The sequence below is a fragment of the Nycticebus coucang genome, chromosome 9, assembly GCF_027406575.1.
Source record: "Nycticebus coucang isolate mNycCou1 chromosome 9, mNycCou1.pri, whole genome shotgun sequence".
NCBI lineage: Eukaryota > Metazoa > Chordata > Mammalia > Primates > Lorisidae > Nycticebus > Nycticebus coucang.
The window spans coordinates 115,538,665-115,566,049 of NC_069788.1; the positions used below are offsets into that span (position 1 = coordinate 115,538,665).

The following is a 27,385-nucleotide window of genomic DNA, read 5'->3' on the forward strand; positions in this document are numbered from 1 at the left end:
GTAGTATGTTTGTTCATTGGGTATGAAACCTGGATGAGGGAAGGATTACCCGTGTATAAATGATCCCTGTAAACATCAGGAGTGCTGAGAGTCCAGTCTGTGATTCTAGCATTCCTGGGGTTAGACTTAACTTCTCTGGGTTTTATTTTCTTGTCTTCCTTAACATTAATTAATTAGGATAGATTTCTAGGAATTGTCTCAAGTCTATGTCAGACCACAGGCCTCAAGGAGAAAATGGATCTCATGGGAAAGTCACTCTGTGTGACAGAATGCTGCTTTGGACATGGAGTGGGTAGAAGGCCAGAATTCCCATCACGACTAATTTCATTTCTACATCTCTTCTGTTCATGAGGAGTTCATTCTCTGGAATGAGAACTTGGAAGAGAGATATAGAGTTCAGTTTTGAAGTGCTGGTTGCTGGTGAAACAATCTTGGTATAACTAATGGACTATTTAAATTTTTAACGCCTAGATAGCCATTTATTCCCTGTCATATACCAGGCTGTATCCAGTTAGATCAAAGTATTAAAGTCCTATACCAATTTATTATTCTTTTAGCTGTTACAGAAAATGTTACCTGCAAAATGAGCACATTTCTTAAAATTATATTTCATATTTCCATACTCAGACCACTTATGAATACAAAGCCACTTATGAATCCATGTGTCCCAAAGCCTCAGTGCTGCTGCATTAGATAGATAATGAGGCAGAGGGAAGGGACTAGAAGAAGAGTCCCAGCACAGAACAGCCCTTCTCTTCTGCGCATTGACGAGTACCCTAAGGTTTGGTGGGACGATTCTGCTGCTTGCTTTTATGGGAGCAGGCTTGATCTAGGCCTATGATCCTTTGAAGAAGGTACTACATTACCAGACCGGAAAGCATCTTTGGTGCTAAGCCAAATTATAATGTGCTTCTCTAGAAATGAATATTAACCTGAGCTAAAGTCCTATCTTTGTAAAAGAAAAATCAGATGAACTAAAAGGTCAGATACTGTGACTCACCATGAAATCCACTGTGTTTTGTGCACAGAATGGGCTTACGTTCTCTCTAACAAATGGATATCAGATTTAAATTCAGCCTCCAGTGGCTGAATTTAAATCTTTTTACAACATATTGCAATGCACTGAAAGACACGTGGGTGCTAGTGATCAGGTTCGTGACAGCCACAATGGTTATAGAGGGAAAATAAGTTTATGAAGAAAAAAAATACTAGGACTAGTGAGGCTGGTTAGAATGAGCATGACATATGGTTCCCAATTGTGAGAATTTTGCAAAGTAATTGCTACCCAGTTGTTTGTTTATATTAGCTTATCATGTATCATGGGCCTGAGAAAAAACACAGAATGCTTCACTGGCAGTAAAAACATTCAGATCTTGGACTGAATAAACATGGTAGAGCAAACAGCAAGGGACTTCTTCTTCTTTTTTTTTTTTTGAGACGGAGCCTCAACCTGTCGCCCTGGGTAGAGTGCTGCAGCATCACAGCTCAGAACAACCTACAGTTCCTGGGCTCAAGCTATTCTCCTACCTCTGCCTCCCAAGTAACCTGGAAGTACAGGTGCCCACCACAACACCTGGTTATTTTTTGGTTGCAACCGTCATTGTTGTTTGGCAGGCCCAAGCTGGAATTGAACCTGCCAGCTCAGGTGTATGTGGCTGGTGCCTTAGCTGCTTGAGCCACAGGCACTGAGCCAGCAAGGGACTTCTATCATGGGCAAATATCAGCAGAAAGGAGATGGCAAGGATTAATTAGTGAGACAACTATTTACTGAGTGACTACCACAATCCAAACAACAGTCTCCCATTTGGAATACAACAATGTTAAAAACAGAAAAAGACCCCTGCCTTCATGGACCTTATATTTTCACAGACAAGTATAGACACATTCAATAATCAAACTATAAATAAGTAAATCCTGTGGTATGTTAGAAAGTGTTGAGTGCTACAAGTAAAAAAGTTAAGAAAGATATGGGATTTGAGAGTGTGTGAGGGAAGAGAACAGCAGGTTACCGTTTTAAATGGGATGCTCAGTGTAAGGCTCCTCAAGAAGATGATGGGTAAGTGGGCTGCAGACAGAGGAAATAGTCAGTGCAAAGGCCCTGAGGTGTGAATGTGATTAGAGGAACATAAAAAGCAAGTAGGATTGAAGCCAATTGAGTCAGGGGAAGAGTAACAGGAGAAATGAAGTGAGAATTAAAGGAACGTAAAGAGGTGTAAATAACAATTTATTGGTCATTTTAAGGCCTTCAGCTTTTATTTGAAGGGAATGGTAAGCTATTGGGGGTTCTAAGCAAAAGAATGATATGATTTAATTTACATCAGACAAGTATCTCTCTGGATGCTGGGTTGAGGCATGCATTTGATTTGAGCCAAAGGCCTCCTTCAGATGACTTCACACTAGGATAAAAAAAAAAGGCAAATGAAATATGGATATGTGGCAGAAGGCAGCAAGAGAAGTAAAGTTAAAGACTTGCTAGGCAGTCAGCTATGGAGAGGTTTGTTTTGAACAATGCTGTGCTGAAATTCCAGAAATATCTTCCAACATGTAATAAGCCTTTTTTTTTTTTTTGAGACAGAGTCTCACTATGTCGCCCTCGCCTTTTTGCAGAGCTTGTCCATTTTGTGTCCTAGAAAGTGTCCTATTCAAATGCACCACTCCAAGGGTATTAAATGGCCCCATGCGGCATAACACAGGAACCTCTAGTGGGCAAGCATGCAGGGGTCCTCAAACTTTTTAAACAGGGGGCCAGTTCACTGTCCTTCAGACCGTTGGAGCACCAGACTATAGTTTAAAAAAAAAAAAAAAAAACTATGAACAAATTCTTATGCACACTGCACATATCTTATTTTGAAGTAAAAAAACAAAATGGGAACAAATACAATCACACCACCTAATGTGGCCCACGGGCCGCAGTTTGAGGACCCCTGAATTCTTCTTTGGCTCATTCCAGCTGTTTTTCTTCCTAAACAGGGAAGAAATTCCCTTCAAATAAGCAAAGTATACCTCAAAACTTCTTTATAGCACAAACTTGATTAAGGTGTTGGCATAGAACACTTTTATTAAAATCATCTACATCATCATTCATTCAATAAATATTTATTAAGCACTTGCCATGTGCCACAGACTTTTCTAGATGCTGGAGATTCAACAGTAAAATTATATCCTGTTTTCATATTGCTTATATTCAAAGCAGTAATTTGTATATTAAAAACAATAATAGAGTATGATAAGTGCTTTTGGATATATATGAGTCAATGGTTCTGAGGAGGGAGTAATTTCCATTTCCTGAGGAAAAAGGAAGTTTGATAAACCTGATTTCCCTAAAGCTGCATTTTGAAGTTGTAGAAAGCAATGGAATACTCAGGGAATGTTGTCTTCCCTAGGATAGAGTATAAAGTAAATGGGAGATAGTGGCAGATAGGCAGGTCAAAGTCATATTAAAAAGGGCCTTAAATTCTTCCCTAAGAAAATAAGAATGAATGCTATAGGGAGAATATAGGGAGAGTCCCTCTACCATTCTCATCTCTTAAGTAACTTTCAGTAGTGTCAAATATAGACTTAAGAATAGCAATGAAGTTTCTTTCTTTTTTCTCCATATTTGTAGCAATTGGGTGTTTCTCTCCTGGAGACCAATAAAGGGGCTACTCCAACAGCAGGGTGGAAAGACAAGGGATTAAGATAGACAGAGAGAGGCTGGGACAGATGGAAAGATTTTAGGGATACATCACCTGCACTCTTTACAGTTTTGTCATCTGAGAGAATATTTGGGTGAGGCTGTCTCTGAGTCACTCTAGCAACTGGCACAGGTGGGGGCCCATTTCCTACCCTAACATGGTACTTTAAAAATACGTTTCATTTGTGTGCCCATTAGATTGCCAGCTTCTTTAAGGCAATGATCCTATCTTTTCATTTCAGTATTCTATGACCCTTCCAATGATGCGTGGGCTGGATGGCTGTCGAATTAGTTTAAAGTAGGTATCTATAAAGTGACTGAAGAAGACGGGCTATCTTGAGGTGTAGGCATTTGCATAAACAGTTTAATGACAGCAAGACAGTATGCTGATTACTGTTCAACCTAACCTTTCGTAACATATTAAAGCACATTGTTAGTTCGGTAAACTTCCCATCTTACAAATAGCCATACAGACTAGAGCACTCGCTTTAAAATCACTTTCTTCCCTTAGCTGATTTTATTGAGTGGCTATGTGCCAGGAAGTGCTCTAAGAAGAAGTTAGCCAAGACCCAGAACATGGGAAATACCGGTTTCCATATAATTTGATGTTCATCACAAACCAGATTCAAGTCCCTAAACGCAACCACACGCCTGCGTTCCGGAATAAAAACGCTAGCGCTCCAGTTTCCTGGAGCGAAGTATGTTACCGCGGATCTATTGGTTTTGCCTGGCGGAGGCCCTTCCGGGAGAAGACTAGATACCGGTTGGTCCAGAAAAAGCGGTGGGTCGCTGATACTCAGGAGGCCGCGCTAGGCCTGCGTGGCAGGGTCGGCCAGGGGGAGATTTAGTCAACGTTTGCGCCCGCCCTGCACTAGACCGAAACCCTGTTATAATGCCGATGGAGTTGGAGAGGCGAGAGCAAGGAGGGTTGAGGAAAAAGCGTGGAGCGCCGATTCCGGAAGGGGTGGACCACCTGCTGGGCAGGGAGGAGGCTGGGGGAATATGTAACACCTGAGGCCAAGGACAAGTACCCCGTTTCCCCGAAAATAAGACGTCCTCCAGAAATAAGACCTACTTACAGGAAAGATAAGACGTCCCCTGAAAATAAGACCTGGCGCATCTTTGGGAGCACACCTTAAAATAAGACACTGTCTTATTTTCGGGGAAACAGGCTAGGAACTCTGCCTCCGTGGCTTGAGAGATCTCAGACAGCTTTTTTTTCGGGGGGAGGAGTGGGCGTGTCAAGGACAAGAGACTTGCAAGAGGAAACAAAATTAACCAACATTAGAGCCAAATTTTAACCCAAGTCCATATGATTACAAAGCCTGGATTTCTCTTACTACACACGCCATGAGGCTTCTCAGGACCATTGGGACTAGATATATTCCCTTAACTACAATTTTGGGAATCTCCGAAAGGTGAGTTTCTAAGTTTGTGAAATGGGCTTAAAATTCCTATTTCACATAGTTTTTGTAAGGATAAGTGTTTAGTCCAATGTCTGTCAAATGGCAGGGGCTCTCAGTGGTAGCTGTCCTTTGTTTCTACAGCATTACTGTTCACATGATCTTACATTTCATTCCTTGGGTAACTGTGTCCCGTTCTACCTTGAGTGTCCTGAGGATAGGGAACTTATCCCCATTGCTGGAGGGAATGTAGGATAACTTTGGTATAGCAATGTCAGAAAGATTAAGCCTTGCCATCAGTCAGACCTGAGTCTGACTCCCACAAACAACTCCCTTTAAGTACCTTTTGACCTTGGGCAAGTTCTTTGCTTTTGCCACCTTTACTCTTGTAAATTTAGATAAAACTTTGAAACAGGAGCTAGACCTTTTAGTGCCAGTTAAGTCCAGTTGTGCTAACAAGGGCACTTCGTTTTAAACACAAACTGTTCTTTTACTGTCAGAAGGTTATAAGTCTTATCTCAAGGAGCTTGACAAATACACTAATTAACTTGTTGGCACAAATGCAGTAAGGCAGACAGAAAATGTTGGATTCAATGTTCTTTGTTCTAACAAAACTACTTTCTAGAATGAACTCAAGTAATAGGCTTTTTCCCATGTAGGAATCTTATGTAAAAAACAGCATATTATTACACATATGCCACAATTACTATAATATCTTCAAGATGTATTATATCCTTTAGTAAAGATCACTAATACATACAGAAGAACGTTTTAAAGTACTAAGTATATGTTGGTAATTTTCTCATTTCCTTCTGAAATAAACTTCTTGGAAAAAAAATACTGAATTTTCTGGTTCAGCTTCTTGCCTATCCATTCCCTCAGTTCCCCTTGTCAATATCACCAGTGACCCACTACTTTCTAAATCCAATACTTTCATATTTAAAATATATGCTCATTATGTTCACTTACTGCTTTTGAAACTCTTGTCTTACACCATTGTGCTTAGGCTTCTCATAGCATAATGCTGGGTTCCCAGAGGGAGCGTCCTTGGGAGGCAATATCTGAATATTGAATGCCCCACGAATCAGGTAAAAGTGTCTTTAATTTTATTTTTTGTTTTATTTTAATTTATTATTTTACATATTTTATTCCTTATTTATTTTGTTTTACCTAGCTTCAGATTGAACCAGTTTTATTCTATTAGTTACAAAGAAATCACTAAGGCCAGCTAAGCCCAGATTCAAATGGAAGGGAGTTAAGAATCTATCTCTTGGGCGGCGCCTGTGGCTTAAAGGAGTAGGGCTCCATATGCCGGAGGTGGCAGGTTCAAACCCAGCCCCCGGCCAAAAACTGCAAAAAAAAAAAAAAGAATCTATCTCTTGATGGCAGAATTGCAAGGTCATCTAGCATAAGAAAATGTAGGATGGGAGCTAGCTTTGGAAAATGCTGTCTACTAAACACACACGTATACATGTATCTATAGTTGACTATTTTAAATTGCACATGAACTTTATGGACACCCTGTATATGTATGTATATATTTGTATATATATGTGTTTACATACAGGGAGATTTTTTTTCAAAGAACAAAAATATTAGTAAATTGGTTTAAACTGTATCTCTCTGCTCTTTTGTGGAATCAGGGTTTTGCTCCATCAATGCCACTTTTCTTCTTCTCTCCCCATTATATTTATAGTAGCCCACAGAGCTCTGTACACAAAACACAGAGTAACCACTGTGGGGGAAAAATAGTATTGATTGTGTTAAATACTGGTAATAGCAGGCCTACTCATCTCTTTAACTTAGTAAGTGAACCCCTTTAGAGAGGAAAGTGGCCTGGATTCCAGCCTTAATCACTAATCAAAAGATAGAGAACAGAGTTTCTTCTTTCTCTCTATAATTTGGATGATTAGTGTGATCTCAGTTTCCTGGGCTTTCCTTGGAGTTCACTAGCAGATTGCCAATCCTTTTTTATGATGTTCTTTTTCCTGAATTCCAACTTTTCCATCACACCTATGTTGCTTTTCATTATTAGAAGAACTTCATTACCACGTGCTTGAAATAATATTAATAGGTGCAAATTTTAATGTAACAAGGATTTTGATATTACTATGGTGGTCTCCTAATGTGGGCCTTAGGGGTATAGAGAGAAGGTACCTCATATTCTAGTTAACCTGAGTTTGCTAAATGTAGTTAGGGTAAAAGAAAGTTCTGCAGAAAAGTGAGATTCCTAATTCTGTTCAACTCCAGTCAAGCCAACTTTGCACTGGCAGTTATACCTGTAAACATGGACAGGTACCTCAGTATCTTCTCAGCCCACAGTACTTACCAAATTCTGTGTCCCACTGTCGTATCTTTTGCATCTTGAAGAGGTTGCATTAATAAGTTACCACAATCTTAGTAGCTTAAAACAATACAAATTTATTATTTTATAATTTTGTTTTTTCATATTCAGATTATTTTATTTTATTTTTATTTATTTATTTTTTGCAGTTTTTGACTGGGGCTGGGTTTGAACCTGCCACCTCCGGCATATGGGGCTGGCACCCTACTCCTGTGAGCCACAGGTGCCGCCCCCAGATTATTTTATTTATTATGCATACACTTGTACTTATTACCCAAGTATTTATTATACACAGACAACATGCTTAATATAGTTATTTTACAATTTTGAAAGTCAGAAGTCTAACATGGATGTCACCAAGGTGTTCAGGACTGCATTCCTTTCTGGAGAATCTATTTGATTCTCTAGAAGCTTCCCTCATTGCTTGCTTATGGCTGTATACTATCTTCAAAGGCAGTAATGGCAGGTTCAATCCATCTCACAACACATCACTCTGACCTCCTCTTCAGCCTCCCTTTTAGGCCTGTCTGGATAGTCCAGGAAAATCTTCCTATCTTAAGGTCAGCCTAAGCAACCTTAATTCCACCTTCAACCTTAACTCCTTTCTGCCATGTAAAAATAACATATTTAGTTTTTAGGGATTATAACATGGACGTTTGCCTGCCACAGGGAGCTTTTATTATTTTGAAGATAATATCTCAGCTCACTAGGATATTTAATAATATAAAGCCATCTGCAAGTTATCACTGAATCCTTAGATGCTTCAATATTAAAATATCCAAAGCAATATGAACAAATGAGCTCTCTCCCCTCTCTCTCTCTCTTTTTTAAAGAGAGGGTCTTCTTTTTTTTTTTTTGTTTTTTTCTTCCTCTGTCACCCTGGGTATAGCGCCATGGTGTCATAACTCACAGCAACCTCAAAATCCTGTGCTGAAGTGATCCTCTTGTCTCCACCTCCTGAATAGCTGCCACCACACCCAGCTAGTTTTTCTATTTTTAGTAGAGATAGGGTCTGGCTCTTGCTCAGGCTGGTCTCAAACACCTGAGCTCAGATGATCCACGGCCTCAGCTTCCCAGAATGCTAGGATTAGGTGTAAGCCATTGGGCCCAGCCCACCAATGAGATCTTTAACAGTCTTCTCTACCTATCACATTGGCAAAGAGTAAAACATTTGACAATGTACAGAGGTAATGAAAATGTGTAGAAGTAGGCACATTCATTCACTGCTGGTATTAATTAATCTGATATAAGTTTGGTAATTGTATCAAAATTTAAAGTAGTTATCCCTTTTGACCTTACACTTCCACCTGTGCAAAGTAAATATTTAGATTTCCTTTACAATACTGTTAATAATTTTGAAGAACAGAAAAAAAAAAAAGACATGCGTATATGTCTATAAAAATAGCTCTGGTATATATAAATTATGATGTATCTATATGTTAAAATAATACCTATTCCTTTAAAAATATGTGGGTAGAAGACTTCTAGTTCTGTCCAAGATGGAGTATCCTCATCCTCCCTAGTATTTCCCTTTGCAACTAAAAAACCATGGACATAGCACAGCAAACAATATAGGAGGACTCTGAAAGGACTCTCAAAGGTAGAAAGAAAACAGCGGACTGCCTCAGGACTTCATAAAGCTGGGTTAAGAACTGAGATCAAGCATTCACTTAGCCTCCGGATAATGGATATTTCCTTTAATTCTTTTTGCATGAAGATCTTTTGGTGAATATAAAGTGTTTTTCCCCCCAAAAGAAGAAAAATCCTTAAGGATAATTGGCAAAATTATATCATGCCAGACCTTTACAAGTTTGCTTAGTTTTGGAGTTGATGCGCCTGTGGAACATGTATGCCAGGATGACTGAAAACCAGGTGAGAGTTCCTAGGGAGTCCCAAGCTGCTGAAGAAACATTCTTATTATAAAACTGTATCCATGTAAATAAGTGAGAAATACACAGTAATCTTTTTTATTAACAAGTGTCTAGTTATACTTGAAAGGTATTGACAAAGAGGTCAGTAGGACACTTGGCTTACAGAGTGGCTAGGCTATGGAGGAAAATCCTTTTGAAAATAGGTGTAATTTTTTTTTTTTTGCAGTTTTTGGCTGGGGCCGGGTTTGAACCCACCACCTCCACTATATGGGGCCAGCGCCCTACGCCTTTGAGCCACAGGTGCTGCCCGAAAATTGGTATAATTTTTTTTTGTTTTTTGGGGGGTTTTTTTGTTTGTTTGTTTTGAGACAGAGCCTTGCTCAGTTTCCTCAGGTGGTAGAGTGCAGTGGCATCAGTGCAGAGCTATCATCATTGTTCACTGCAACCTCATACTCCTGGGCTTAAGTAATTCTCCTTGTCCTGAGTAGCTGGGACTGCAGGCGTGCACCACAACACCCAGCTAATTTTTCTATTTTTAGTAAAGATGTGGTCTCACTTTTGCTCAGGCTGGTCTTGGACTCCTGGGCTCAAGCAGTCCTTCCACCTTTGCTTGGAATGATTATAGGCGTGAGCCAATGTGGCTGGCAGTTGGTGGAATTTGAATGGCTCAGAGGATCATGACAGAGAAGGAATGTAGGGATTTTGGAAAAGAAAGATATGAGGAATAGATCCTGCTCCTCTTAAGTAGGGTATGCCAGGGCAAGAAAAGAAAGGAATCTATCTTCCTTGATCATGTTACTCATTTTATCATCTTTTTTTTTTTTTTTTTTGAGACAGAGTCTCACTTCATTACCCTCAGGTAGAGTGCCAGGGCATCACACTTGACAGCAACCTCTAGCTTTTGGGCTTAAGGGATTCTCTTGCCTTGATTATAAGTGCTGCCTCTGAGAGGATTCTGTACTCCTGTTAACCAGGAGAGAGGAGGCAAGTGACACTGGGGTATGAAAACTTGCTGAGGAGGGAAGGCAGGGAAAAGTTGAATGCTGACAGCCTAGGGTTAGGATTGCTCTGTTTTAGATTTCATCCCACATTGAAGCTTATCTGCAAGGTTACTATCTGCATGTGGACACCATGTGGTAGGAATAATGAGGCCTTTAGAGGTGTGCTGGTGGCAGAAAGCTAGAGACCCCTCTGAGACAGGGACTGAACAAAGAGCATCATGTGTAACCAAGGAAACAGTGCCAAATTGCTTCAAGGGCAGCTTAACAAGAGGAAGATGGCTATACCAGAGCTCCAGGTAGAATAGGGAAGTGTTTATAACATGCACATAGTAGGCTTTCTGTTTGCTTATGAACTCCAAGGTGAAAATGAAGACACTCAAAATTGGAACTCTTGAGAGAGAAAAGGAGAGAGTATGAATGAACCAGCTGGGTGATCTTTAAAACATGGCCAAGACTGATGAAGCATCCTTCCTGAGTTATAGAAATTCCAAATCTCTCCCAAAGATTTCTGAAATTCTAGAAGAGTCCATGTCCTTCAGGATCCCCATCAACTCCATGTTCTTATTCTGCTGAATACATTCAGTTGATAGTTTCCACACCCTGTCTACTTAGCCTGCCTAAGTTAGTCTACTTTTGCCCCTTAGCTACCTCATGTCTTTGGACAAATTACTTAACCTCTCTGTGCTTCTTGTGCCTCACAAAATGGTGAAAATACTATTTCTTACCTTATATGTTTGCTCTGAGTATTATTAAACAATTACTATAAAAATTTAAATATGTTAGTGTATGTAAAGAACTTAGAACACCACTTAGCACTTTTTAATGATTAAGGTCAATAATAAGTATTTTGATGTTATTAAAATTATGCTGACCTGATTATTTTGCATTAAACCAGATGTTGAGCTCAGCCTCCTTTATTTCTTTGCACTCAAAACAGTCCTATTCTAAAGGGTCTTAAGTGTGTGTTTGTGTAGAAGACTTCATTAAAGATTAGAGTGATGGAGGAATTTTCATTTTGTTTGGCTAACAATGTACAATTTTATCACATGTAATTATGTTCCTGAAAGTTCCTGAGATGTTTCTAGTTTGAACTGACCCTCCTCTCATTTTCTCTTCTTTCCACATTTCTCATCTTTGTGAATGTAAGGTAATTTAGCTATGTCTTTCTCTTCCTTCAACTCTACTGACTTATGCTCCCAGAGTCTCATCATCTACCCCCAACTTATCAAGAATTTTTTAAGCATAGTATTTACTTTTGCATATACCACACAGTAGGTAGAGTTCCTAATTGTTCTCCTGAATTCTTTAATATTGAAGTACAGTAGAACCTCTGTAAGTTGACCACCTGAGGGACTGTAACAAACTGGTCAACATAACAAGGTGGTCTACATCAGGAGCTAGGCCTTCTGTACCGATACGTACATGTGTTGCATGTCCAGTCTATGAAAATTAGGTCAACTTAAGGAGGTGATCAATTATGGAGGTTCTACTGTATGTTGAAAGCAATTTGATTAATTGTTTTATCATTTTTCTTATCATTACAGAAAATTCACATTTTCACACTTCAGACCATAAAAGTAATACAAGAAGAGACTGTGAGCCCCTAGAAAGCAGAGATTGAATCTTTTTCATCTTTATATCCACAGCAATACCCAGTAGGTGACTTAAAAATTGACGTACACTTGTAATTCATTGTCTTTACCTTTTCAATAGGAATGAAATACTTTCTTCTGGGAGAAGGCTTTATACCTGGTGCTCATTTGCAATTAATGGGTATAGTGATGCAGAATTTCTTCACTATCACAATGAGAAAGCAGGTGATTCCTTTTGGGCTCAGCTAGATAACAAGTGGTCCAAATGGTAACTGTTCCACTGTATAATCCCAGGAACTTTTGAACATCACAAGTAATTCTCATTCTTTTTGCTCCTTAGAACTTGGTATCTAAATGTATATTATTGTAATAATCTCCCTTGATATTTGATTTTTTCTTGTGAAATAATGAATAACTTCAGTTTCTACATATGTAACATTTTGACTACAGATGTTCCTTTAATAGGGTATTCCTGGGAGAAGAAAAATGGAGTAAATGATTTCTAAAAGAGAAAGATGACATTCTTTTCTCTGCAGGTATGTCATTTCCAACATGGCAGACGTTCTTTGTTTTGTATATAATTCTGTTTAAAAACTTTTTTGTAATAAAGAATCTCACTCTATTTTTTGTGTTTCATTCTGACATATGAAGCCTTACCTTTTCTTTTTCCCCTTCTGTCCTACATAATGGGAAAGCTGATAAGAAAGTTCAGGTGATCCTCCTTTGGTACCAAGAGAATTAAAACAATACATAGGAACCCCTTGTCTCAGTCTCATTCCTCAGTCACCATGAAAACCCCAAGCCAATTTTCTTTCTTTGCTTTCTCAAGCCGTTTTTGGGCCTGCATGAGAGTCACTGTGCTTTCCCCAGAAAGCCTTATTATGTGAGTAATAAATCTTTTCATACCCTATGTGTATGTGTGTGTGTATAACAAAACCACGTTTGGGGTGGGGGTCTATCCTGAATTTACAAAGTATCCAAACAATTTTATTAACTATTTAATGCGTGCAAAGAAATAGTCCTATGTTTATCTATATATGGTTAAAATATAACATTAGCTGTTTAGTCTTTTCCTTCTGCTACAAAAATATCTTCGACTTGGTAAACAGAAATTTGTTTGTCAAAGTTATAAAGGCTGGGAAGTTCAAGTCCCAGGTGCCAGCAGGTTCAGTGTCTGGTGAAAGTTGCTTTCTACTTCCCAACATGGTGCCTTATTGCTGCATCCTGACATGGTGGAAGGGACAAAACCTGTGTCCATCTTAACTGAGGACTGAGGCTTTCCTTCCCAGAGATGCCTAAATCCAAGATGACCAATGAAAATGAAAACGTATGACCACACAAAGACTCAAACATAAGTGTTCATGGCAGCATTATTCATAGTAGTCAAAAAGTGGAAACAACCTAAATGTCTATCAACTGGTAAATGGATAAATAAAATATGGCATTTAAAATATGCAATGGCATGGCATTTGACAATAAAAAGGAATGAAATACTGATACATGCTACAACATAAATGAACTGTAAAACCATTATGCTCAGTGAAAGAAGTCAGACACAAGACACAGATTGTATGATTCCATTTGTATTACTTGTCCCTAAAAAGTGAATCTGTAATGAATCTATAGAGGCAATAAATACTCTTAAAGCAATGGCTGCCACTGATCATTTTAAGCTCATTGAGCCAGCAGGCTGGCAAGAAAAGAGTTTTCATACTTGAAGAGGTAATTGACTTTGATAATCATGAGGATTCCTGACAATTATTACTGCTACATAATGGTAGCAGGGAAGAATATAGTTAGCACTCACAGGAACCACTGGGGTACCTCTTGGTAATTCCAAAGCCCCATTTTCACTGGAAATTGTCAAGTAGAGCAACTGTGGCCATATTAAGTGAACGGTAAACAAAATCTCCTACCCCCTAAAGTGAAACCAACCAATACATCTAGACCAGCAGAAGTGCTGGCTGAGAGGGAAATAGAGAATGGGTAGTAAAGAAAGGAATCCATTGTCAATTCTGACCTCAGGACCAACTGTAGCAGCAGCTTCCACTAACTGGGAGTCAACCATAATCCTGAAAGACACAATCTCAAATGGTCAAATTCCAAAAGTTCAAAATCCCTCTAGTCTAAAAATCTCAAAAATCACAATCCTGAAAAATCAAAATTCGAAAAGTATAATTCTGAAAAAAATAATGAAAAATTTATTAAAAGGTATTTATTAACTATTTACTTAACAAGAGGATTTGTTTGAGTAACATAAAAACATGACAGAACACTTCATAGGCCACTTTACACAATAAAACAGGCAATAAATAACCATTTTGCAAGTATAAACACTTAGCTATACTAATGGCAGTCATTCGCATGTAATATTTGTAAGCAGATGAACTATATTCATAATGAAATAGTTTATATAACTGCAGTCATCTGAACTACCATGATAGCCTAAGTCTTTCAATGAGCTCAGTGGAAATCCACGATAGGTCACCACTACATATGCAGTAGCTCAAAGAGCTGAGAAAAGAAATTTTCTCTTTTTATGAGTGCAGATGAACAAAAGGATATCTATTTATGGAGGAATTTTATTAATGTTTTTAGGTACATGCACATTACTTATACACAGTTACCATTGTGGTAATGCATCTTTGTGGAGTCAAATTTCCAAAAAAAAAAAAAAAGCATAAAAGAAATTAACACATTAGAACTCTTTAAGTCTTTACATAATTTATACCTCTAGTACTGAAGAGGTATACATAGCATAGTGAATTTCCTCTTCCTGGGAAGAGGAAATATATAGCATAGTGAATTGCCAAAAATAATGCTGACAATTTAAAATCGTGGGGAAAAACTAAAAAACAATAACAACTAAAAAGAAAATTTAGTACGTGAAAAAGGGTGTTACAGGGAGGGATTATGGGCAATTGTACAGAGGTAATCTGTACAGCTGGCCAACTTTCATGACCATTAACTATACTTTGACGTCTTACATCACAATGCATAGCAACTTTTTTTGAGGGCATAGCCATCCTCAAAGAGGATGTTCACATTGATTTACTACATGGTGCTGTTTTTTTCAAATTATCTGTGATTTGATATACATAGACGTAAGCATTCCTTATTAACTTTTCCCATCTTCTGTTCTATGGTTTTATGTTGTTTTGGGCACTTAAATCCATTTTGCATGCTCTCATATACAGGCCACAATTTGGTGAAAACAAAAGTGATAGAACAGCAACACCATCGCCTAAATGTCTTCTTACCCTACCACGCATGTAATAATTACTTTCAAGCCAGTCAGAAACTTGGTTAGATTCTTCAGGCAAACTCAGCTTTAACGTTTTAAAACCTCCTGGATGCAATCAGCTGGAAGAAATGCCAATATATACAAATGACGCATTTTTAAACTAAAGTTTTCATCTTGTCATATCATATGGCCAGTCCAGGTAAGATTTGGCACTCATCTGAATTTTTTGACAATTGCATTTGGCTGAATGGAAAGGAATAGACTTTATTGTTAACACCTCAAAATTCACTGTTTGAAGTCTGAATCACACCTAATTCAAAATCTGTCATTATAGTTTGGGGATTAGGTGGACTTTCTTCTGCAAAGTCCACCAAATCTTCAAATAAGCATTTGTAAAATGCCTCACTTTTTGCAGTTATTGACACATAAATGAGAGGATATGCTTTAGTATTTTCAGGTCCAACAGGGGCATGACTTTTATATAGTTGATAAAAAACAAGACAGTTTTGAAAGTGAAGCATGTGCTAGTTTTTCTGCGTTATTATAGATTAGTGGTAAATCTAAGACATCTGTGTTCTTTAATAGTCACATCTCAAGAATTGTTCACCATGTAACAATATATTTTGTAACACCAGAGGAACCACAATATCAACACGTGTGCAGGGGTCCTCAAACTATGGCCTGCGGGCCACATGAGGCAGTGTGATTGTATTTGTTCCCGTTTTGTTTTTTTACTTCAAAATAAGATATGTGCAGTGTGCATAGGAATTTGTTCATAGTTTTTTTTTAAACTATAGTCCGGCCCTCCAACGGTCTGAGGGACAGTGAACTGGCCCCCTGTTTAAAAAGTTTGAGGACCCCTGGTTTATTTTTTTATTATTTCTTTCTTTCTTTTTTTTATTGTTAAATCATAGCTGTGTACATTAGTGCAATCAAGGGGTACAATGTGCTGGTTTCATAGACAATCTGAAATATTCTCATCAAACTGTTCAATGTAGCCTTCATGGCATTTTCTGAGTTGTTGTATGTAGATATTTGTATTCTGCCTTTAGTAAGTTTTGCCTGTACCCATTCTAAGATGAACCATAGGTGTGGTCCCACCTATTACCCTCCCTCCCCCCTAACCTCCCCACTCCTTTGCCCTTTCCTCATAGTTTTGTGTTGTAGTTGGGTTATAGCCTTCATGTGAAAGCTATAATTTAGCTTCATAATAGGGTTGAGTACATTGGATACTTTTTCTTCCATTCCTGAGATACTTTAGTAAGAAGAATATGTTCCAGCTCCATCCATGTAAACATGAAAGAGATAAAGTCTCCATCTTTCTTTAAGGCTGCATAATACTCCATGGTATACATGTACCACAATTTGCTAGTCCATTCGTGGGTCAATGGGCACTTCGGCTTCTTCCATGACTTAGCAATTATGAATTGGGCTGCAATAAACATTCTGGTACATTCTGTCTTTGTTATATTGTGATTTTTGGTCTTCTGGGTACAAACCTAGTAAAGGAATTATAGGATAGAATGGCAGGTCTATTTTTAGGTCTCTAAGTATTCTCCAAACATCCTTCCAGAAGGAATGTATTAGTGTGCATTCCCACCAGCAGTGTAGAAGTGTGCCCTTTTCTCCACATTCACGCCAACATCTCTGGTTTTGTGATTTTGTTATGTGGGCTATTCTTACTGGGAAAACTCTTGAAGGAATAGGCCTGGGTGAATATTTTATGAGGAGGACTCCCCAGGCAATTGAAGCAGTATCAAAAATAAACTACTGGGACCTGATCAAATTAAAAATCTTCTGCACAGCCAAGAACATAGTAAAGCGAGCAGACAGCCCTCAGAATGGGAGAAAATATTTGCAGGTTATCCCTCTGATAAAGGTCTAATAACCAGAATCCACAGAGAACTCAAATGTATTAACAAGAAAAGAACACATGATCGCATCTCAAGGCGGGCAAGGGACTTGAAGAGAAACTTCTCTAAAGAAGACAGATGCACGATCTACAAACACATGAAAAAAAGCTCATCATCTTTAATCATCAGAGAAATGCAAATCAAAACTACTTTGAGGACCCCTGGTTTAGAAGGTCACTGAACTTGTAACTTTTTTTATTCTCTAACAAAGTGTGTTTTTTGAAGGCAAAAATGCTGCCACGTGTGAAGGGGCAGGAGTCACACATGACTGAATGATATGACGGGAGATTTCTTGTATTTTTCACCTGCATTTCACATCTATGGTTTAAAGACTTACTGCCTCGCTGCACCTGTGTTTGGAGAGTGGTTGTGCTCTACTAATTTTGTAAGTATGTGCTGTTCATTTGAAAATCTGGTTATTGCTCAGTTGTTGCAATTAAGTGAGTTTCTGCTTTCACAGCACTAATAATAATTAGCTTTTAAACTTTTAGCTTTCACTATTAGGTAGCCTCATACACTTAAGCCATCATAGCCTTTTTCTTGAAGGAACAATTCCACAGATCTTTTCCACTGAGTTGTAAGGAATACAGTAAAAAGGAATACCTATGTTTGGTTTCCCCCGCCCAATCTATTCATCAGAGTTCTCCAGAGAGACAGAACCAACAGGGTATGGATATAGATAAATGAAAGGAGATTTATTAGGGCAATTGGCTCATGTGATTTTGGTGGCTGGCAAGTCCCATGAAAGGCTGCCTGCAAACTGGAGATGTTGGGGATGCCAGTAGCCTGCCTCAATCCAAGTCCAAAGGCCTCAGAACCAAGAAAGCCAATGGTGTAATACTTTCAGTCTGAACTCAAAAGCCTGAAGACCCAGGAGGCTGCTGGTGTAAGTCCTGGAGTCCAGAGGCCAGTGATCCTGGAATTCCGATGTCCAAGACTTCAAAAGAAAAGTGTGTTCTAACTCTCAGGCCAATTTGATTTTCAGATATTTGTTCTTTCTGGGCCCCCAGCTAATTAGATGGTCCCTGCCAGCATTGAGTGCATGTCTTCCCCAGCTAATTCCCTCAGCCTTGTACACTAATTTCCTCTGGAAACACCTTCACAATCACATCCAAAATAATGTTTTACCAGGCTTCTAGATATTCCTTAATCCAGTCAGGGTGACACCTAAAATTAAGTCTATACGTCTGTTCCTTCTCAAGCTGGCACCTGTACACATCTCCTTAAACCATATTTAATTTCTAAATAGAGACAATAACAAGTAATAGTTCTGCTTAACATGATGCAACTATCTTGTGATTGTGATTTGGGGGATTTTAGATAGGAGATTTTGATGAATTTAAAAATTTCCATTATGAAATTTTTTGGTACTCAAAAACAGTTTAAAAATTTCAAACACATGTTCTACTTGTCTTTTGGTTACTGATTTCTTTTTCTTTTTTTTTTTTTACAGTGGTAAATTTTATTATATATATTTGTTTATATGTTTTTCCACATATATGTTTTTCCACAATGAAAAGTAATTAAAAAATAACTTCCAGGTTTCTCGAATGAAGGATGAGAAAGTAGCTTTGATAAACAAAATAGCTTTGGTGGAAACGTTGTGGATGAAAGAGCTGAAGATTCTCCAGACATCTGTTGAGGTCCTGTGCCATTTGCAAACAGCTTTTCCCTGACTGCACCTACCTGGTCACCTCCACTGGTGGGTACGAATTATATTTTTTTATTTTTTATTTTTTTAATTAAATCATAGCTGTGTACATTAATACAATCGTGGGGCACCATACAATGGTTTTATAGACCGTTTGACACATTTTCATCACACTGGTTAACATAGCCTTCCTGGCATTTTCTTAGTTATTGTGTTAAGACATTTATATTCTACATTTACTAAGTTTCATATGTACCCTTGTAAGATGCACCGCAGCTGTAATCCCACCAGTCTTCCTCCCTCTGCCTCTCTCCCCCCTCCTGCCCCTCCCTTTCCACCTTCCCCCTATTCTTAGGTTATAACTGGGTTATAGCTTTCATGTGAAAGCCATACATTAGTTTCATAGTTGGGCTGAGTACATTGGATACTTTTTCTTCCATTCTTGAGATACTTTACTAAGAAGAATATGTTCCAGCTCCATCCGTGTAAACATGAAAGAGGTAAAGTCTCCATCTTTCTTTAAGCCTGCATAATATTCCATGGTGTACATATACCACAATTTATTAATCCATTCGTGGATCGATGGGCACTTGGGCTTTTTCCATGACTTAGCAATTATGAATTGGGCTGCAATAAACATTCTGGTACAAATATCTTTGTTATGATGTGATTTTTGGTCTTCTGGGTATATGCCTAGTAGAGGAATTATAGGATTGAATGGCAGATCTATTTTTAGATCTCTAACTGTTCTCCAAACATCTTTCCAAAAGGAACATATTAATTTGCATTATCACCAGCAGTGTAGAAGTGTTCCCTTTTCTCCACATCCACAATCCATAGAGAATGATGATCTCTGGTCTTGGGATTTTGTGATATGGGCTAATCTAACTGGAGTTAGATGATATCTCAAAGTAGTTTTGATTTGCATTTCTCTGATGATTAAAGATGATGAGCATTTTTTCATATGTCTGTAGACCGTGTGCCTGTCTTCTTCAGAGAAGTTTCTCTTCAAGTCCCTTGCCCAGCCTGCTATGGGATCACTTGTTCTTTTCTTGCTTATACGTTTGAGTTCTCTGTGGATTCTGGTTATTAAACCTTTGTCAGAGAAATAACCTGCAAATATCTTCTCCCATTCTGATGGCTGTTTGCTTGCTTTACTTACTGTGTTCTTGGCTGTGCAGAAGCTTTTTAGTTTGATCAAGTCCCAGTAGTGTGTTTTTGAAGCTGCTTCAATTGCCAGGGGGGGTCCTCCTCATAAAATCTTTGCCCAGACCAATTTCTTCAAGGGTTTTCCCTGCACTCTCTTCTAGTATTTTTATAGTGCATGTCTTCAGTTTATATCTTTAATCCAGTGAGAGTCTATCTTAGTTAATGGTGAAAGGTGTGGGTCCAGTTTCAGTCTTCTACAGGTTGCCAGCCAGTTCACCCAGCACTATTTGTTAAATAGGGAATCTTTTCCCCACTGAATGTTTTTAATTGGCTTGTCAAAGATTAAATAACTGTAAGTAGCTGGATTCATCTCTTGGTTCTCTATTCTGTTCCAGACATCTACTTCTCTGTTTTTGTGCCAGTACCATGCTTTTTTGATCACTATTGATTTATAGTATAGTCTGAGGTCTGGTAGCATGATTATTCCTGCTTTGTTTTTATTTCTGAGTAATGTCTTGGCTATTCAAGGTTTGTTTCTGATTGCATATAAAATGAAGTATTATTTTTTCAAGATCTTTAAAGTATGACAGTGGAGCTTTAATAGGGATTGCATTAAAATTGTCTATAGCTTTGGGTACTATGGGCATTTTAACAATGTTGATTCTTCCCAGCCATGAGCATGGTATGTTTTTCCATTTGTTAACATTTTCAGCTATTACTTTGCTTAGAGTTTCATAATTCTCTTTATAGAGATGTTTCATGTCCTTTGTTAGATAAACTCCCAAATATTTCATCTTCTTTGGCACTGCTGTAAATGGAATAAAGTCCTTAACTGTTTCTTCAGCTTAACTATTGTTGGTATATATAAAGGCTACTGATTTATGAATGTTGATTTTGTAACCTGAGATGCTGCTGTATTCCTTGATCACTTCTAAGAGTTTTGTAGTAGAATCCCTGGTGTTTTCCAGATATACAATCATATCATCTGCAAAGAGTGAAAATTTGATCTCTTCTGACCCTATATGGATACCCTTGATCACCTTTTCTTCCCTAATTGCGGTGGCTAAAACTTCCATTACAATGTTAAAGAGCAGTGGAGACAATGGGCAGCCTTGTCTGGATCCTGATCTGAGTAAAAATGATTCCAATTTAACTCCATTCAATATGATATTGGCTGTGGGTTTGCTGTAGATGGCCTCTATCAGTTTAAGAAATGTCCCTTCTATACCAATTTTCTTAAGTGTTCTGATCATGAAGGGATCCTGGATATTATCAAAAGCTTTTTCTGCATCAATTGAGAGAATCATATGGTCTTTGGTTTTCAATTTGTTTATGTGCTGAATTATATTTATAGATTTACATATATTGAACCAGCCTTGAGACCCTGGGATAAAACTGACTTGGTCATGATGTATAATTTGTTTGATGTGTTGCTGGATTCTGTGTGTTAGGATCTTGTTGAATATTTTTGCATCAGTATTCATTAGTGATATTGGTCTATAATTTTTTTTTCTTGTTGGCTCTTTTCCTGGTTTGGGGATCAGGGTGATGTTTGCTTCATAGAACGTGTTGGGTAGTCTTCCTTCTTTTTCTACCTTTTGGAACAGGTTGAGTAATATGGGTACTAATTCCTCTTTAAAGGTTTGGTAGAATTCTGACGTGAAGCCATCTGGTCCCGGACTTTTCTTTTTAGGGAGATTTTGTATGGTTGATGCTATTTCCGAACTTGATATGGGCCTATTCAACATTTCCACTTGATTCTGGCTAAGTCTTGGAAGGTGACGTGCTTCTAAGTATTGGTCAATTTCCTTCAGATTTTCATATTTCTGAGAATAAAGTTTCTTGTAATATTCATGAAGGATTTTTTGAATTTCTGAGGAGTCTGTTGTTATTTTGTCTTTGTCGTTTCTGATTGATGAGATTAGAGATTTTACTCTTTTTTTTCTTGTTAGGTTAGCCAAAGGTTTATCTATTTTATTGATCTTTTCAAAAAACCAACTTTTTGATTTATTGATCTGTTGTATAATACTTTTGTTTTCAATTTCATTTAACTCTGCTCTAATTTTGGTTATTTCTTTTCTTCTACTGGGTTTGGGGTTGGAATGTTCTTCCTTTTCCAGTTGCTTGAGATGTCCTATTACGTTGTTAACTTCCTCTCTTTCCGTTCTCTTGAGGAAGGTTTGCAGTGCTATAAATTTCCCTCTAAGGATTGCCTTTGCAGTATCCCAGAGGTTCTGATAATTCTTGTCTTCATTGTCGTTTTGTTCCAAAAATTTGGCAATTTCCTTCTTTTGCAGTTTCTTGGCTAGTGCTGGGTTTGATCCCACCATCTCTGATATATGGGGCTGATGCCCTACTCCTTGAGCCACAGGCGCCACCACTGGCAATTTCCTTCTTAATCTCATCTCTGACCCAGCTATCATTCAGCATAAAGTTATTTAACTTTCATATATATATATATATAAATATATATATATATTTATATATATATATAAATATAAATATAAATATATATATAAATATATATATATATATATATTTTTTTTTTTTTTTTTTTTTTTTTGGCCGGGGCTGGGTTTGAACCTGCCACCTCCGGGATATGGGACCGGCGCCCTACTCCTTGAGCCACAGGCGCCACCCTTAACTTTCAAATTTTTGTATGAGAATGCAGATTCCTGTTGTTACTGAGTTCAACTTTTATTCCATGGTGTTCTGAGAAGATGCAAGGAATAATTTCTATTCCTTTAAATTTACTGAGGTTAGACTTGTGACCTAAGATGTGATTGATTTTGGAGTATGTTTCATGGGCTGATAAGAAGTATGTGTATTCAGTTTTGTTGGGATGAAATGTCTGCAGATGTCTGCTAAATCCAAATGTTGGACGGTTAGGTTTAAATCTAAAATTTCATTGCTCAGCTTCTTATTGAAGGATCAATCCAACACTGCCAAAGTAGTGTTGAAATCTCCGACGATTGTGGAGCTGGAGGAAATCAAGTTGCTCATGTCTGTTAGAGTTACTCTTATAAATTGAGGTGCATTCTAGTTGGGTGCATAGATATTAATAATTGAAATCTCATCATATTGAGTACTACCCCTAACAAATATGAAGTGACCATTCTTATCCTTCCTTACTTTTGTTGGTTTAAAGCATATTGTATCTACAAATAGAATTGCAATACCTTCTTTTTTCTGATTACTGTTTGCTTGAAATATGGATGACCATCCTTTCACCCTGAGTCTATATTTGTCTTTTAAGGTAAGATGTGACTCTTGTATGCAGCAAATATCTGGCCTGAGTTTTTATACCCAGTCAGCTAACCTGTGCCTCTTTAGAGGACAGTTTAAACCATTCACATTAATGGAGAATATTGATAAGTCTGGTAAAATTTTGGGTATTGAGTTTTTTGAAAGTCCAGTGGACATTTATAATCCTTTCGCCAGTGTGGAAGTTGGAGTTTGATCAAAAGTTTCTGAGTGAGTTTTCTTTTGTGGTAGAGGATTGGGCTGGTCATTATGGAGGATAGGTCTGAGAATATCCTGAAGAGCTGGTTTGCTTATGGCAAATTTCTTCAACATAGGAATGTCATTAAAGTATTTAATTTCTACATCATAAATGAAACTCAGTTTAGCTGGATACAGGATCCGGGGTTGAAAGTTGTTTTGCTTTAGGAGATTAAAAGTCGATGACCACCCTCTTCTGGCTTGAAAAGTTTCAGCAGAGAGATCTGCAGTCATTTTAATATTCTTCCTTTTGTAGGTAATGGATTTCTTATGTCTGGCTGCTTTCAGAATTTTCTCCTTCATATTAACTTAGTGAAGTTAATTATGATATGCTGGGGGATGTCTTATTGGGATTGAGTCGTGCTGGGGTTCTGAAACTGTCTGCTATCTGAATTTCAGAATCTCTTGGCATGTCTGGAAAATTCTCTTTCATAATTTCATGGAAAGGGCCTCTTTGCCTAGCGAGGCCACTTCATCACTTTCAGGGATTCCAATGAGGCAGATATTAGTGTTCTTCAAATTATCCCAGAGTTCTCTGAGGGAATGATTCATTTTTGCTCTCCATTTCTCTTCCTCTTTGAGAGTTTGGGAGTGTTCAAAGCCTTTGTCTTCAATGTCAGAAATCCTTTCTTCTGCTTGCTCCACTCTGTTACTGAGGGATTCTACTGTATTTTTCAGACCTTTGAGGGATGCAAATTCTTGCTTCAGTGCATCAAAATCTTTGGTGTTTTCTTTTTTGTTGTTGTTGTTGTTTGTTTGTTTTTTCTTCAAACTCTTTTTTTTTATTGTTGGGGATTCATTCAGGGTACAATAAGCCAGGTTACACTGATTGCATTTGTTAGGTAAAGTCCCGCTTGCAATCATATCTTGCCCCCAGAAGACGTGCCACACACCAAGGCCCCACCCCCTCCCTCCATCCCTCTCTCTGCTTTTCCTTCCCCTCCCATGACGTTGATTGTCATTAATTGTCCTCATATCAAAATTGAGTACATAGGATTCATGCTTCTCCATTCTTGTGATGCTTTACTAAGAATAATGTCTTCCACTTCCATCCAGGTTAATACAAAGGATGTAAAGTCTCCATTTTTTTTTTAAATAGCTGAATAGTATTCCATGGTATACATATACCACAGCTTGTTAATCCATTCCTGGGTTGGTGGGCATTTAGGCTGTTTCCACATTTTGGCGATTGTTAATTGAGCTGCAATAAACAGTCTAGTACAAGTGTCCTTATGATAAAAGGATTTTTTTCCTTCTGGGTAGATGCCCAGTACTGGGATTGCAGGATCAAATGGGAGGTCTAGCTTGAGTGCTTTGAGGTATCTCCATACTTCCTTCCAAAAAGGTTGCACTAGCTTGCAGTCCCACCAGCAGTGTAAAAGTGTTCCCTTCTCTCCACATCCATGCCAGCATCTGCAGTTTTGAGATTTTGTGATGTGGGCCATTCTCACTGGGGTTAGATGGTATCTTAGGGTGGTTTTGAATTGCATTTCTGTAATAGATAGGGATGATGAACATTTTTTTCATATGTTTATTAGCCATTCGTCTGTCTTCTTTAGAGAAGGTTCTATTCATGTCTCTTACCCATTGATATATGGGATTGTTGACTTTTTTCACGTGGATTAATTTGAGTTCTCTATAGATCCTAGTTATCAAGCCTTTGTCTGATTGAAAATATGCAAATATCCTTTCCCATTGTGTAGGTTGTCTGTTTGCTTTGGTTGTTGTCTCCTTAGCTGTACAGAAGCTTTTCAGTTTAATGAAGTCCCATTTGTTTATTTTTGTTGTTGTTGCAGTTGCTATGGCAGTCTTCTTCATGAAGTCTTTCCCCAGGTCAATATCTTCCAGTGTTTTTCCTATACATTCTTTGAGGATTTTTATTGTTTCATGCCTTAAATTTAAGTCCTTTATCCATTTTGAATCAATTTTTGTGAGTGGGGAAAGATGTGGGTCCAGTTTCAGTCTTTTACATGTGGATATCCAGTTCTCCCAACACCATTTATTGAATAGGTAGTCTTTCCCCCAAGGTATGTTCTTGCTTGGTTTATCGAAGATTAGGTGGTTGTAAGATGTTAGTTTCATTTCTTGGTTTTCTATTTGATTCCAAGTGTCTATGTCTCTATTTTTGTGCCAGTACCATGCTGTCTTGACCACTGTGGTTTTGTAGTACAGACTAAAATCTGGTATGCTGATGCCCCCAGCTTTATTTTTGTTACAGAGAACTGCCTTAGCTATACGGGTTTTTTTCTGGTTCCATACAAAACGCAGAATCATTTTTTCCAAATCTTGAAAGTACGATGTTGGTATTTTGATAGGACTGGCATTGAATAGGTAGATTGTTTTGGGAAGTATAGACATTTTAACAATGTTGATTCTGCCCATCCATGAGCATGGTGTGTTCTTCCATTTGTTAAAATCCTCTGCTCTTTCCCTTCTGAGGATTTCATAATTTTCTTTTTTTTTTTTTTGTAGAGACAGAGTCTCACTTTATGGCCCTCGGTAGAGTGCTGTGGCCTCACACAGCTCACAGCAACCTCCAACTCCTAAGCTTAAGTGATTCTCTTGCCTCAGCCTCTCGAGTAGCTGGGACTATCATAATTTTCTTTATAGAGGTCCTTCACCTCCTTCGGTAGGTATATTCCTAGGTATTTCATTTTCTTTGAAACTATGGTGAAGGGAGTTGTGTCCTTAATTAGCTTCTCATCTTCACTGTTATTGGCGTATACAAAGGCTACTGACTTGTGGACATTGATTTTATATCCTGAAACATTACTGTATTTTTTGATGACCTCTAGGAGTCTTGTGGTTGAGTCTTTGGATTCTCTAAGTATAAGAGCATGTCATCAGCAAAGAGGGAGAGTTTGACCTCCTCTGCTCCCATTTGGATTCCCTTTATTTCCTTGTCTTGCATAATTGTTTTTTTTTTTTTATTAAATCATAGCTGTGTACATTGATATGATCATGGGGCATCATTCACTAGCTTCACAGACCGTTTACCAAGTTTCACATATACCCTTGTAAGATGCACCACTGGTGTAATCCCACCAATCCCCTTCCCTCTACCCACCTCCCCTCTCCCTCCTCTCCCTTTCCTCCTTCCCCCTATTCTTAGGTTGTAACTGGGTTACAGCTTTCATGTGAAAACCCTAAATTAGTCTCATAGTAGGGCTGAGTACATTGGGTACTTTCTCTTCCATTCTTGAGATACTTTAATAAGAAGAATATGTTCCAGCTCCATCCATGTAAACACAAAAGAGGTAAAGTCTCCATCTTTCTTTAAGGCTGCTTAATATTCCATGGTGTACTATACCACAATTTATTAATCCATTCGTGGATCGATGGGCACCTGGGCTTCTTCCATGACTTAGCAATTATGAATTGGGCTGCAATAAACATTCTGGTACAAATATCTTTGTTATGATGTGATTTTTGGTCTTGTGGGTATATGCCCAGTAGAGGAATTACAGGACTGAATGGCAGATCTATTTTTAGATCTTTAAGTGTTCTCCATATCTCTTTCCAAAAGGATTGTATTAATTTGCATTCCCACCAGCAGTGCAAAAGTGTTCCCTTTTCTCCACATCTGCGCCAACATCTCTGGTCTTGGGATTTTGTGATATAGGGTAGTCTCACTGGAGTTAGATGGTATCTCAAAGTAGTTTTGATTTGCATTTCTCTGATGATTAAAGATGATGAGCATTTTTTCATATGTCTGAAGGCCGCACGCCTGTCTTCTTCAGAGAAGTTTCTCTTCAAATCCCTTGCCCAGCCTGTGATAGGATCCCTTGTTCTATTCTTGCTAATGCGTTTGAGTTCTCTGTGGATTCTGGTTATTAAACCTTTGTCGGAGACATAACCTGCAAATATCTTCTCCCATTCTGAGGGCTGCTTGCTTGCTTTACTTACTGTGTTCTTGGCTGTGCAGAAGCTTTTTAGTTTGATCAAGTCCCAGTAGTGTATTTTTGAAGCTGCTTCAATTGCCCAGGGGGTCCTCCTTATAAAATACTCGCCCATCCCGATTTCTTCAAGGGTTTTCCCTGCAC

General features: G+C 38.2%; 1 protein-coding gene across 1 annotated transcript in view; it reads left to right on the forward strand.

Annotated features, from left to right (window-relative positions):
• LOC128593656 (cytochrome c oxidase assembly protein COX16 homolog, mitochondrial) overlaps positions 1 to 3,945 on the forward strand; it is a 67,913-nt gene extending 63,968 nt beyond the window's left edge. Inside the window, exon 6 of the mRNA XM_053601873.1 lies at positions 3,916 to 3,945. The gene's annotated coding sequence lies outside the window, so the exon portion shown is untranslated. The remainder of the gene's footprint in view (positions 1 to 3,915) is intronic.
• Positions 3,946 to 27,385: the final 23,440 nt, after the last annotated feature.